The sequence below is a fragment of the Mandrillus leucophaeus genome, unplaced genomic scaffold (genome assembly GCF_000951045.1).
Source record: "Mandrillus leucophaeus isolate KB7577 unplaced genomic scaffold, Mleu.le_1.0 Scaffold496, whole genome shotgun sequence".
In the NCBI taxonomy this organism is placed as follows: domain Eukaryota; kingdom Metazoa; phylum Chordata; class Mammalia; order Primates; family Cercopithecidae; genus Mandrillus; species Mandrillus leucophaeus.
The window spans coordinates 190,131-203,215 of record NW_012105320.1 but is presented as its reverse complement, the minus strand read 5'-3'; the positions used below and the strand labels follow the sequence as shown (position 1 = coordinate 203,215).

At 43.8% G+C, this 13,085-nt stretch overlaps 1 protein-coding gene and 1 pseudogene across 9 annotated transcripts in view; both read left to right on the top strand.

Moving 5' to 3' along the window:
• The window catches only part of NF2 (neurofibromin 2 (merlin)), a 99,110-nt gene that overhangs the window by 7,757 nt on the left and 78,268 nt on the right, over positions 1–13,085 (top strand). The gene's annotated exons all lie outside the window — the stretch shown is intronic.
• Positions 363–1,552, top strand: LOC105550717 (annotated as a pseudogene).

The window sequence follows — 13,085 nt, the reverse complement described above, 5'->3', positions numbered from 1 at the left end:
AAAAAAAAAAAAAAAAAAAAAAGATGTGAAACACATACAAAAAGAAAAAGTAAAATGGCAGTTGAATGCCAAGTAATTAGATAACTTCAATGAAATGAAATGGACGAACTCCTAGAAAGACATAAACCACCAAGATTGACCCAAGAAGAGACACCATCTGAATAAACCTATAACAAGTAAAGATATTAAATTAGTAATTAAGGGGACTTGTGGGGTAACTTGCTCTTGGGAACCAGTGTATGGCATCAGGCTGCAAGATTGGCCCGTCCATCCTCAACACCACCTGGCCAATTTAGGGGCCCAGTACCTCTGAATGCTAGACTCTGGGGTCGATTATCTCCACCTGGATGTAATGGACGAACATGTACATGATGGTGTCCAAGCCAGAACAGTGGGTAAAGCCAGTGACTATAAGAGGAGCCAATCAGTACATCTTTCAGCTCGAGGCTACTGAGAACCCAGGAACTTTGATTAAAGACAATTGGGAGAATGGGATGAAGGTTGGCCTTGCCATCAAACCAGGAACCTCAGTTCAGTATTTGGCACCGTGGAGTAATCAACTAGATATGGCCTTGGTTATGACAGTGGAACCAGGGTTTGGAGGGCATAAATTCATGGAAGATAGGATGCCAAAGGTTCACTGGTTGAGGATCCAGTTCCCATCTTAGGCTATAGAGGTCACTGGTGGAATAGATCCTGACGCTGCCCATAGGTGTGCAGAGGCAGGAGCTAACATGACTGTGTCTTGCAGTGCTATTGTGAGGAGGCAAGACCCCAGATCTGTGACCAACCTGTTAAGAAATGTTTGCTCAGAAGCTGCTCAGAAACATTCTCTTGATTGATGAAACCATAAGGAGCCCAGTGTTTCTGTTTATGAAATCTCCTTTTTACTGGAAAGCAGAAGTATCGACTACCAAATCATAATGCAATTGAAGCCATTCTGCTTTTTTGAGCAGTTATTCATTTCGGTGATTATGATTGATTGTACAGAGTATTCTAAGAAGTTAGAAATTGGTGTATATGACTACATTTTCAGTGAAGCACTTTATTAGTGAATGAGATACTGTTTTTTATTGAGAGCCTTGATTTTTATAAAGAGTAAAAATATGGCTGCATTAAGGTTACAAACAGAAAAGTGTCTTAATGTCTAAGGAGGGCATATTAGCTACACTACAAAAACAATTTTTTTCTGTATTTCTGAAAAGAATTTTGTTGTTTCTCAGCTGTTTTCCAAAAGCAAAGGAAGTTTTCATGTTTTTTTCTATTTTGTGTTATGTGTGATTTGTTTATATGCTTGGTAATATGAGTCGAATGGAATTTAAAAATATAAGTTTTTTTATATTACCATTAAAAAATAAATAAATAGAGAGAGAGACCTGGGCACAGTGGCTGTTGCCTGTAATCTCAGCACTTTGGGAGGTCAAGGCAGGAGGATCCTTTGAGGCCAGGAGCTTGAGACCAACCTGGGCAACATAGTGAGACCCCAACTCTAAGATATACATAATATATATGAAATCAGCTAGGCATGGTGGTATGAGCCTGGAGTCCCAGCTACTCAGGAGGTTAAGTTGTGAGGATCACTTGATCCTAGGAGGTTGAGGAGGTAGTGAGCTATGATTGTGCCACAGTACTTCAGCCAGGATGACAGAGTGAGACCCTGTCTCTTAAAAAAAAGAAAAGAGGCTGGGCGCAGTGGCTCATGCCTGTAATCCCAGCACTTTGGGAAGCCGAGGCGGGCAGATCACGAGGTCAGGAATTCAAGACCGGCCTGTCCAATATGGTGAAACCCTGTCTCTACTAAAAATACAAAAATTAGCCAAGCATAGTGGTGTGCACCTGTAGTCCCAGCTATTCAGGAGGCTGAGGCAGGAGAATCACTTGAACCCAGGAGTTGGAGATTGTGGTGAGCTGAGATCGCACCACTGCACTCCAGCCTGGGTGACAGAGCGAGATTCTATCTCAAAAAAAAAAAAAAAAGAAAAGAAAAGCAAATCCCAGGCTCTACCTACTAGAGGTCCTGATAGCTTCACCACTGAATTCTACCAAACATTTCAAGAAAAATTACTACAGTTCTTCACATTCTTCACAAATTCTTCAAAAATGAAAAAGAGGAGAAAATACTTATAAACGAATTTTATGAGACTGGTATTACCCTGTTGCCAAAACCAGACAAAGACATTACAAGACAATAAAACTATAGACAAATATATCTTACAAATGTGGAAGCAAAAATCCTCAACAAAAATACTAGCAAACTGAATCCAGTAACATATAAAAAGAATTATATACCATAAACAACCAGGATTTATTCTAGGAGTGCAAAGTTGGTTTAACATCCAAAAATGAATTAGTGTAAATAATGTAATGCATAATATCAATAGAATAAAAAACAAAAATCACATTGTCATCTCAGTAGACACAGAAAAAGCATTTGACAAAATTCAGCGTGTTTTTCATGATAAAAACACTAAATAAACTAAGAAGAGAAGAAGAGTTCCTCAACGTGATAAACAGCAGTTATGAAAAACCCACAGCTAACTTCATAATAGTGAAAGACTGAGGCCAGGCACGGTGGGTCACGCCTGTAATCCTAGCACTTTGGAAGGCCAAGTTAGGCAGATCACTTGAGGTCAGGAGCTCAAGAACAGCCTGGCCAACATGGTGAAACCCTGTCTCTACTAAAAATACAAAAAAAAAAAAAAAAAAAAATTAGCCAGATGTGGTGATGCATACCTGTAATCGTAGCTACTCTGGAGGCTTACATGGGAGGATTGCTTGAACCTGGGAGGCAGAGGTTGCCGTGAGCTGAGATAGTACCACTGCACACTCCAGGCTGGGCAATGGAGCGAGACTCCGTCTCAAAACAAGCAAACAAACAAACAAACAAAATAGTGAAATACTGTATGCTTATCCTTAAGATTAGGAATAAGATATCTACTTTCATCACTTCTATTCAGCATTGTGTTGGAGGTTCTAGCCAGGGCAATAAGGCAAGAAAATGCAATAAAAGCCATCAATATTGGAAGGGAACAAGTAAGATCCTTTCTGTTTGCAGATGATGTGATCTTGCATATAGACCCTGAGGAATCCACTAAAAAAGTATTGGAGCTAATAAATTATTAGCTTAGTAATGTTGTAGGATACAAGGTCATTATGCAAAAGTCAGTTGTAAATGTATCCACTTGGAATGAACAACCTGAAAAGGAAATTAAGAAAATTCCGTTTGTTATAACCTAAAAAATAAAAATACTTATAACAAGAGAAGTGTCTTTTTTTTTCCATCCTCTGACAGTTGTGTAAAAGAAAGTATAAAACTTATACTCTAAAAGCTGTAAAACATTTTTGGTTTTGTTTTTTAAATTAATTTTATTTTATTTTGAAACAGTCTCACTCAGTCTTCCAGACTGGGGTATAGTGGTGTGATCTCAGCTCACTGCAACCTCTGCCTCCCAGGTTAAAGCGATTCTCCTGCCTCAGCCTCCCACGTAGCTGGGACTACAGGTGTGTGCCACCACACCCAGCTAATTTTTTGTATTTTTTTTAGTAGAGGCAGGGTTTCACCGTGTTAGCCAGGATGGTCTCAATCTCCTGACTTTGTGATCTGCCTGCCTTGGCCTCCCAAAGTGCTGGGATTACAGGCGTGAGCCACCGCGCCTGCCTTAATTAATTAATTAATTAATTAATTAATTTTTTTGTGATGGAGTGTTGTTCTGTTGCCCAGGCTGGAGCATAGTGGTATGATCTTAGCTCACTGCAGCCTCTGAGTCCTAGGTTCAAGAGATTCTCCTGCCTTAGACTCCTGAGTAGCTGGGACTACAGGTGTGCACCACCAAGCCTGGCTAATTTTTGTATTTTTAGTATAGACGGGGTTTCCCCTTGTTGGCCAGGCTGGTCTCCAACTCCTGACCTCAGGTGATCCACCCACCTCAGCCTCCCAAAGTGCTGGGATTACAGGCATGAGCCAATGCGCCCAGCCTGGCCTTTTAAATGATTTAATTGATTTTTTTTTTCTCGGGCTTGCACTGAAGTGAGAACAAGTGCAGTGGTGCAATCATAGCTCAGTGCAGCCTAGACCTTCCAGGCTCAAGTGATCCTCCTACGTCAGCCTCCCAAGAAACTTGGACCACAGGCATGCATGATCATCCCTAGCTATTTTTTTTTTTTAATTTCTTGCAGAGACAGAGTCTCCCTGTGTTACCCACACTGGTCTTGAACCTGACCTCAAGCAATCCTTCCATGTTGGCCCTTCAAAGTGCTGGGATTAGAAGTGTGAGCCACCATGCCTGGCCTATAAAACATTTTTAAAAGAAGGAAGATATAAATAAGTAGAAAATAGCTCTTGTTCATGGGTAAGACGTAACATTGTCAAGTTGTCAGTACTTTGGAGATTGATCTACACGTTCGACATAATCCCTGTCAGAATCCCAGTTCATTTCACTGTAGAAATTGACAAGTCGCCAAGTGTGGTGGCTTATGCATGTAATCCCAGCACTTTGGGAGGCCGAGGCAGGCGGATCACTTGAGACCAGCCTGGCCAACATGAAAAAACCCCATCTCTACTAAAAGTACAAAATTAGCCAGGTGTGGTGGTGCATGCCTGTAATCCCTACTACTTGGGAGGCTGAGGCAGGAGAATCGCTTGAACCTGGGAGGCGGAGCTTGTGGTGAGCCGAGATTACGTGCCATTGCACTCCAGCTTGGGCAAAAAGAGCGAAATTCTGTCTCAAAAAAAAAAAAAAAAGAAAAGAAAGAAATTGACAAGTCAATTCAGAAATTCATAAGTCAATTCAGAAATTCATATGGAATCATAAGGGACCCACAATAGCTAAATCTTGAAAAAGAAACAAGCAGAAAGACTCACACTTTGTGATTTCAAGACATACTATAAAACAACTATAATCAAGACAATGTCACCAGGCACAGTGGCTCATACCTATAATCCCAACACTTTGAGAGGCCAAGACGGGCAGATCACTTGAGGTCAGGAGTTCGAGACCAGCCTGGGCAATATGGCAACATGAGCTGAGATCGCAGCACTACACTCCGGTCTGGGTAACAGAGCGAGACTCTGTCTCAAAAATATAAAATAAAATAAAATAAATAATAATTAGCTGGGCGTGGTGGCAGGCACCTGTAATCACAGCTACTCGGGAGGCTGAGGCAGGAGAGTCACTTGAACCCAGGAGGTTGTAGTGAGCTGAGAAATCTTGTCTCTACCAAAAATACAAAAATTAGCTGGGCATGGGGGTGTACCCTTGTAGTCCAAGCTACTTGGGAGGACTGAGGCACAAGAATCCCTTGAACCCAGGAGGTGGAGATTGCAGGGAGTCGAGATCGTGCTACTGCACTCCAGCCTGGGGGACAGAGCGAGACTCCCTTTAAAAAAAAAAAAAAGACAGTGTGGTACTGGTGTAAGGATAAATGTATAGATCAGCAGGATAGAATTGAGAGTCCAGAAATAAACCCAGTAGAATAGAGTTGAGAGTTCATGGTCACCTGATTCTTGACAAGGGTGCCAAGACCATTCAGCGAGGGAGAATTGTCTTGTCTTGTCTTGTCTTTTCTTGCTACATGCCACAGACTGTGAGAAGGAATAGTCCTTTCTTTCTTTCTTTCTTTCTTTTTTTGAGATGGAGTCTCACTCTGTCATCTAGGCTGGAGTGTAGTGGTGCAATCTTGGCTCACTGCAACCTCCACCTCCTGGGTTCAAGTGATTTTCCTGCCTCAGCCTCCTGAATACCTGGACTACAGGCACCTGCCACAACGCCTGACTAATTTTTGTATTTTTAGTACAGACAGGGTTTCACTATGTTGGCCAGGCTAGTCTCGAACTCCTGACCTCGTGATCCGCCTGCATCAGCCTCCCAAAGTGCTGGGATTACAGGTGTGAGCCACTGCACGTGGCTGGAATAGTCCTTTGAACAAATGGATCTGAGACAACTGGATAGCCACATGCAAAAAAAAATTGAAATTAAACCCTTGCTTCACACCATACACAAAAATTAACTCATGGCTGGGCGTGGTGGCTAACGCCTGTAATCCCAGCATTTTGGGAGGCTGAGGCGGGTGGATCATGAGGTCAGGAGTTCAAGACGAACCTGGTCAACATGGTGAAACCCCATCTCTACTAAAAATAAATTAGGCCGGACGTGGTGACTCACGCCTGTAATCTCAGCACTTTGGAAGGCCAAGGCGGGTTGATCACGAGGTCAGGAGATCGAGACCATCCTGGCTAACACAGTGAAACCCCACTTTTACTAAAAATACAAAAACAAAAATAGCCGGGCATGGTGGCGGGCACCTGTAGTACTAGCTACTTTGGAGGCTGAGGCGGGAGAATGACATGAATCCAGGAGGTGGAGCTTGCAGTGAGCTGAGATCGCAGCACTGCACTCCGGTCTGGGTAACAGAGCGAGACTCCGTCTCAAAAAAATAAAATAAAATAAAATAAATAATAATTAGTTGGGCATGGTGGCAGGCACCTGTAATCACAGCTACTCGGGAGGCTGAGGCAGGAGAATCACTTGAACCTGGGAGGTTGTAGTGAGCTGAGATCATGCCATTGCGCTCTAGCCTGGGTGACAGGGCAAGTCTCCGTCCCCCCTCCAAAAAAAAAAACTTAAAATGGATCAAAGGGCCAGGTGAGGTGGCTCACTCCAGTAATCTGAGCACTTTAGGATGCTGAGGTGGATGGATTACTTGAGGCCAGGAGTTCGAGACCAGTCTGGCCAACATGGTGAAACCCTGTCTATATTAAAAATACAAAAATTAGGCTGGGTGTGGTGGCTCATGCCTGTAATCCTAGCACTTTGGGAGGCTGAGGCAGGTGGATTGCTTGAGGCCAGGGGTTCAAGACTACCTTGGCCAATATAGCAAAACCCCATCTCTACTAAAAATACAAAAATTAGCTAGCCGTGGTGGCATGCACTTGTAGTCCCGGCTACTCTGGAGGCTGAGACATGAGAATCACTTGAACTTGGGAGGTGGAGGTTGCAGTGAGCTGAGATCGTGCTACTGCACTCCAGCCTGGGGTGGAGAAAAAAAAAACAACCGAACATGGAGAAATTTGAACCCTTTTACACTGCAGGTAAGAACGTAAAATGGTGCAGCCAGTTTGAAAAGCAAACTAGTTAGCCAGGTATGGTGGGTCATACCTGTAATCCCTGCACTTTGGGAGACCAAGGTGGGAGGATCACTTGAAGCCGGAATTTCGAGAGCAGCCTGGGCAACAAAGTGAGACCCTTTCTTTACAGAAAATTTAAAAATTAGCCAGGCGTGGTGGCTCGCACCTGTAGTCTCAGTTACTTGGGAGGTTGAGGTGGAAGGATCGCTTGAGCCCGGGAGAGGCTGTAGTGAGGCATGACTGCACCACTGCGCTGCCAGCCTGGTAATCAAAGCGAGGCCGTGTCTCAAAAAAAGAAAGGAAGAAAATTAGCTGGGTATGGTAGCGTTCTTCTATAGTCACAGCTACTTGAGAGGCCAAGGTGGTAGGATTCCTTGAGCCCACAATTTTGAGGTTGCGGTTAGCTGTGATTGTGGCACTATACTCCAGGCTGGGTGACAGAGTGAGACCCAGTCTCAAAAAAGATGAAAAGAAAAACATTGTGGAAGTTCCTCAAACAATTAAACAGAGTTAACCATGTGACCCAGCAATTCAACTTACAGATGTCTTCTCAAGAGAAATGAAAGCATAAGTCTACAAGAAAAACTTATATGTGAATGTTTATAGTAGTAGTATTCATAATAGCCAGGAGGTAGAAACAGTTCAAATATACATCAGCTGATGAATGGATGAACAAAATGTGGTCTATCCATACTATGGAATTAGTAGGCAATAAAATAGAATGAAGTACCAGCACGTGCTGCAACATGGATGGACCTCGAAAACGCTACGCTAAGTGAAAGAAACCAGCCACAAAAGGACACATATGATTCCTTTCATATGCAAGTCTAGAATAGGCATATCTACAGAGACAAAGTAAATCAGTAGTTGCTCAGGGCTGGCAAAAGTGGATGGGGTAGAGGGTGTGATAGCTGAAATATGCAAGATTTTATTTATGAAGTGATGAAAATATTCTAAAACTGGTGATGATTGTACACACTGAATATACTAAAAACTACTGAATTGTGCACTTTAAATGGGTGAATTTTAGGGTATATGAATTATATATCAAGCTGTTTAAAAAAAAAAAACCTTAGGCAAAATGTAAACAATGGGCATGACTGTTGAAAGAAAACTTTATCGACACAGGAATTTGAATTTCACATAATTTTCACAAGAAAATTTAAAAACATTAAAAAATATAACAGGCTGGGCACGGTGGCTCATGCATGTAATCCCAGCACTTTGGGAGGCTGAACTGGATGGATCACAAGGTCAGGAGTTTCAGACCAGCCTGGCCAATATGTAAAAGCCCGTCTCTACTGAAAATACAAAAATTAGCCCGGCATAGTGGCATGCACCTGTAATCCCAGCTACTCGGGAGGCTGAGGCAGGAGAATCACTTGAACCCGGAAGGCGGAGGTTGCAGTGAGCCAAAATAACGCCATTGCACTCCAGCCTGGGCAACAAGAGCGAAACTCCATCTCAAAAAAAAAAAAAAAAAGTAAAAATCGTTCTTAGCTCTCAGGCCACACAAAAATAGGTGGTGGGTTGGATTTGTCCTGTGGGCCATAGTTTGCTGACCTCTGAGCTAAGTTGCTATTTGATAGATGTTAGATGTTGTGAGAGGTTAAGAGAGACTAGCCTGTAAGGGAAGGGATTTTAGTTTTTGGGGGGGTCTTTTTTGAGACAGAGTCTCGCTCTGTCACCCAGGTTGGAGTGTAATGGTGCGATCTCATCTCACTGCAGCCTCCGCCACCCGGGCTCAAGTGATTCTTTTGCTTCAGCCTCCCAAGTGGCTGGGATTACAGGCGCATACCACCGTGCCCGGCTAATTTTTGTATTTTTAGTAGAGACGGGTTTTCACCACGTTGGCCAGGCTGATCTTGAACTCCTGACTTCAGGTGATCTGCCCGCCTTGGTCTCCCAAAGTGCTGGGATTACAGGTGTGAACCACCGTGTCCGTCCAGGAAAGGGATTTTGTATGACATTTTTTCAGCCATAATTTTGCCAGGAAAAGCTCTTCTTTTTCCTTCATTAAGTGGATTCCAGACCCAAAGATGTTGGACAGTATTATCAGCTAGAGCTAGGTTTTTCAACCCTGGCACGATTGACATTTTGGCTGGATAATTCTTTGTTGTGGGGATATGTCTTGTGTGTTCTAGGATGTTTAGCAGGATCTCTGGCCTCTACCTACTAGATGCCAGTAGCATTTCCCCACCCCATCCCAGTTGTTGTGATAACCAAAAATGTCTTCAGACATTGTCAGGTGTCCCTGGGTTAGGGAGGACACCCTCCAATCTCCTCTTTCTCCCTACCCAACCTCCATGACCACATTGAGAACCACTGATCTATAGAAAAGGATAATAGTAGTGACATTCAGAGAGGCTGGATGGTATGGTACAAAGCTTGCCAAACTTTAATTTTACATAAATGACCTGGGGAATCTTTGACAAATGTAGGTTCTGATTCAGTAGTTCTGGGATGGAACTGAGAATTCTGTATTAATAACAAACTCAGGTGATGATGCCTGTGCCACCAGCCCAAGGACCACACTTTGAGTAGCAGAGCATTAGTAGAAAGTGCATGGGCTTCGAAAAAAGACAGACCTGGGCTTGAATTCTAGCTAAACTACTTCTACCTTGGACAAGATATGTAGCTCTCTGGACCTTATTTTCTCATCGGTAAAATGGGACTAATAATGCTGACCCTGCAGAGTTCTTACAAGGATTCATGGAATGCATAGTCATTGGCAGAAAGGAAGATAAGGAAGGGACTATAATTGGCCTAAAGTAGGAGGCTCTGGTTACCATGGGCAGTGCCCTGTTGTGATTTATCAAGCCGTTACACCTCTCCGAACCTCAGATTTCCAGTGGAAAAACCTGTTTGTAAACCATGTTAACATATTCTGTTGAAAGTAATCATAGTTTGATCTATGATGATTGGACTCAGATAAGTGATTAGTTTTACTCTCCTGCCTGCTTTTTATGTTGTCCATTAACTGAGCAAGGTGCTGATGCAAGGAGATGGCAGATGCATTTTGAAAAAAAAGGAGAGAGAGAGTACTTGTAGAATTATTGACTTTATTGAAGTCAAATGTAGGTGGCTTTTCAAGAAGGACTCAAGTTCAGAACCGGTGGCAGTTAACATATGAGTCAAGTTACCTTATGCTAATAAGTTCAGACTTTTTTTCTTTTTACTGCAGAGATAGGGGGGAAAATCTCCTGCACTACTTGCTGCATTGCACAATTGGCTGGATGCTTTGGAAGATTTTTCCACTTGAAAGATTTGTTATTTGTCATTTTGAGAAAGTGGGTGCTGAGTGTAATTTGCCAGGAGGCTAAACGGCTATGTTATTTCTTATCTAGGCTGGAATTTTACTCTAATAATTCAATCTCTCAGTAAGAAAAACCAAACAGGAAGTTGTGAGAGATCCTAATACTAACTCATATTGAACATAAAGCCTCCTTCTCCTGTTGTTTGGCATTCTAAATGTTTTCACATACCTAAGTGGGATTATGATTGGATTAAATACCAACATTACAGATCATTCCAGCATGCAAGTAGACATAAGTTGTCCATAATGGAAGGAACTTTCAAAGGGGGAAGACAGAACAATTCTGGCATTTTCAGTAAAATCTTAAATCCTAGACTCCCTAGGACCAGGCAAACCATCCCCTTCAAGGATGTAAACTCTGGAGGGCAGTGTAATTGTACAGGGTAATAGTTCTATACTCTATATTAGTGCACCAAGAAACTTTTTTGTGTTTCAGAAGTAAGACTGTTATCTACCTTTTTTTTTTTTTTTGAGACAGAGTTTCACTCTTGTTACCCAGACTGGAGTGCAATGGCACGATCTTGGCTCACCACAACCTCTGCCTCCTGGGTTCAAGTGATTCTCCAGCCTCAGCCTCCCGAGTAGCTGGGATTACAGGCATGCACCACCACGCTCTGCGAATTTTTGTATTTTTAGTAAAGACAGGGTTTCTCCATGTTGGTCAGGCTGGTCTTGAACTCCGCACCTCAGGTGATCCACCCACCTTGGCCTCCCAAAGTGCTGGGATTACAGGCATGAGCCACCACGCCTGGCCTGTTACCTACCTTTTTACTGCTGTGCTCTCCTATGGGTTTTTTTCTTTTTTTTGAGATGGAGTCTCGCTCTGTCGCCCAGGCTGGAGTGCAGTGACGTGATCTCAGCTCACTTCAACCTCCGTCTCCCAGGTTCAAGCGATTCTCCTGCCTCAGCCTCTACAGTAACTGGGATTACAGGCACCCGCCATCACGCCAGGCTAATTTTTGTATTTTTAGTAGAGACGGGGTTTTACCGTGTTTGTCAGGCTGGTCTTGAACTCCTGACCTCGTGATCTGCCCGACTCGGCCTCCCAAAGTGCTGGGATTACAGGCATGAGCCATCAGGCCCGGCCTTTCCCATGGGTTTTAAGCAGTGCCTGTGGATGGCATGGGTGCCACTACTGAGGTCTAGGACATGGACAGGCAGGGGTGAGTGATGAATGCATGAGTGCTGATGAAAGGGTGTGAAGAAGGAAGGAGGACAGATGCTGGCTAGTGCTGCCCTCCACTAGACCCCATTCTGTCTTTGTGTGGGACAAAGGGCTAGGGACTAGCTGTTACTTTGTGCTGGGTACCATGCTAAATGCTTTAAATACACACTACCTCATTTGATATAACAGGAACTCATTTATTCATCCAAGAGATATTATAAAATAGGCTGGGCAAGGTGGCTCACACCTGTAATCCCAGTGGGAGGCTGAGGCGGCCAGATTACTTGAGGCCAGGAGTTCAAGACCAGTCTGGGCACATGGTGAAACCCTGTCTCTACTAAAAATATGAAAATTAGCTGGACGTGGTGGCTTATGCCTATAGTCCCAGCTACTCCGGAGGCTGAGGCAGGAGAACTGCTTGAACCTGGGAGACAAGGGTTGTAGTGAGCTGAGATTATGCCACTGCACTCCAGCCTGGGCAACAAGAGCGAGACTCTGTCTCAAAAAAAAACAAAAACAAAAACATAGTAATTAGGCGTGGTTGTGCACACCTGTAGTCGTAGCTAATTGGGAGGCTGAGACAGGAGGATCACTTGAGCCCAGGAGTTGGAGGCTGCAGTCAGCTATGTTCGTACCACTGCATGAAGGCTGTAGTGAGACTCTGTCTCTTTTATGTATTTGTTTTTAAAAATAGAGACAGGGTCGGCCAGGCGTGGTGGCTCATTCCTGTAATCCCAGCACTTTGGAAGTCTGAGGCGGGTGGATACCTGAGGTCAGGAGTTCAAGACTAGCCTGGCCAACATGGGAAAAACCCGTCTCTACTAAAAATAGAAAAATTAGCTGGGGGCAGTGGCATGTGCCTGTAATCCCAGCTACTTGGGAGGCTGAGGCAGGATAATTGCCTGAGGTGGAGGTTGCCCGAGATTGAGCCACTGCACTCCAGCCTGGATGACAGGGAGAGACTCCGTCTCCAAAAAAAAAAGGGTCTTCCTACATTGGTTGGTCTCAAACTCCTGGGCTCAAGGGATCCTCCTGCCTCAGCCTCCCAAAGTGCTAGGATTATAGGTGTGAGCCACCACACCCAGCTCTGTGATTTACTGGGTGCCCACGTGGACCAGGAAGGGAACACCTCCTAGCAGTGATCAAGGGCTACTTTGGACCTAGGTTCTGTAATTGGCTTCATCTTTAAGTGGGGAAATGGGGGCTCAGACAGGATACATAGCATGCTTAAAGGCTCAGTGAAGCCACCATCTATACTGAAAGAGGCAGAATAGGACAGGGACAGGTAGGTAGTGAGAGACTAGGGAGAATAGATGGGCACACTCTTTCACTTAATATTGACCAGTAAAGCCTGCAGTTGCTTTTTTGAACCTCACATTGAGGCTCTCATGTAAGTTGAGCAAGTCTTAGCTCAAGCTTCAGTTTCCTTGTTGGGGCTGCTGAGGCAGCATAGCCTAGAGATTACAAGCATAGACTTCAGA